This window comes from Myotis davidii, unplaced genomic scaffold, assembly GCF_000327345.1.
Source record: "Myotis davidii unplaced genomic scaffold, ASM32734v1 scaffold428, whole genome shotgun sequence".
NCBI lineage: Eukaryota > Metazoa > Chordata > Mammalia > Chiroptera > Vespertilionidae > Myotis > Myotis davidii.
The window spans coordinates 865,456-866,968 of NW_006299834.1; positions in this window are offsets into that span (position 1 = coordinate 865,456).

Below are 1,513 nucleotides of genomic sequence, written 5' to 3' on the forward strand. Positions count from 1 at the left end.
CATGGGGGAGGGTCCCGCGGCCTTGGGGAGAGCCACGTGGAGGCTGTGCCCGGCTCCCGGTGACAGCGCGGGAGGAGGGGGCCGCGCACAAAGTGCGTTTCTGTCCCGCCGTCTGTCCGTCTGACCGTTTGTTTGTTTTGTGGCCAGCGGTGGCCCGTGATTCTGCAGGCGCCCGGCCCGCCTGCCTGAAGCCCCACCATTCACCCGCAATGGACGGGAAGGAGCACTGGGTTGTTTTAAATGTTTTATTTTTATTTTTTTTTCTTAATCTCTCCACAAATAAAAATTTTCGCCAACCAAACAGAGCTCTGGCGGTAGCGCAGGCCCTCCAGGGAAAGGTGGCCCCAGTTCCCAGCTCCGTGAGCATCCAGGGAGCCACACCGAGGCCAGGAGAGCCGGGGCCACACAGGGCCCCTGGCCTCACCTGGGTGGGGGTGCGCAGTCTGAGGCCAGAGGCACAGCAGCCCAGGACACCCCCTGCAGTTGAACCCCTGCCTTCAACACATATTTAGTGTGAGCACCTACTATGTGCCAGGAGGCTCTACAGATTAATTTTATTTTCACGGATTTTTTTTTATTGCAATCGCAGTGAATGTCAATGGCAAGGACAGTTCCATGGCACGCTAGGGGTACACAGAAAACAAACAAAAAAAAACACCTCAAAATTCTGGCTGGGAACCTCCAAATCGCACTCCCTGGAGGAAGCCACGGCTGACAGCAGGGTGTGCCACCTCTTGAATGAATTAGGGGGTTGCTAGTCCCCTTCCCTCCCTTCTGCCACCAGTGCCCAGCAAGAGGTCCCACCGAGTGGGCACTGAGAGTGGGTATGGCGGTCGAGTCCCTTGCCTGGGATCCCCTCAGGCCCTTTCTCCTGGGCGATGTGGTGGCAGTGATGATATCCAATCCGGAGGCGATCGTGCTGGTCAGTGACCCTATCAGGGGCGGGCAAACTTTTTGACTCGAGGGCCACAATGGGTTCTTAAACTGGACCGGAGGGCCGGAACAAAAGCATGGATGGAGTGTTTGTGTGAACTAATATAAATTCAAAGTAAAAGGGGTACGGTCTTTCTTTTTAGTTTTATTCATTTCAAACGGCCGGATCCTTGCCCACGGCTGACCTAGACCCATCGCAGGGTGGGTCTCAGGGTCCAGAGGCCAGAGGTCAGCCCCGAGCCACAGCTCTCCCATCCTCTGGAGCCTTGTCCTGGTTTGCCAATTGCATGAAAGATGCCAGCCCTGCCCGTCTGGCGTGGCTCAGTGGTTGAGTGTTGACCTATGAACCAGGAGGTCACGGTTCGATTCCCGCTCAAGGCACATGCCTGGGTTACTGGCTTGCTCCCCAGTAGGGGGCGTGCAGGAGGGAGCTGATCAATGATTCTCTCTCATGATTCATGATTTCATGTTTCTAACTCTCTCACCCTCCCCATCTGAAATGCCAGCCCTTCTCTGGACCCAACCTTAGTTTAGTTCAACTTCAAGAATGTCCCCAAGAAAAAGGAGGAGGAGCTGTGTG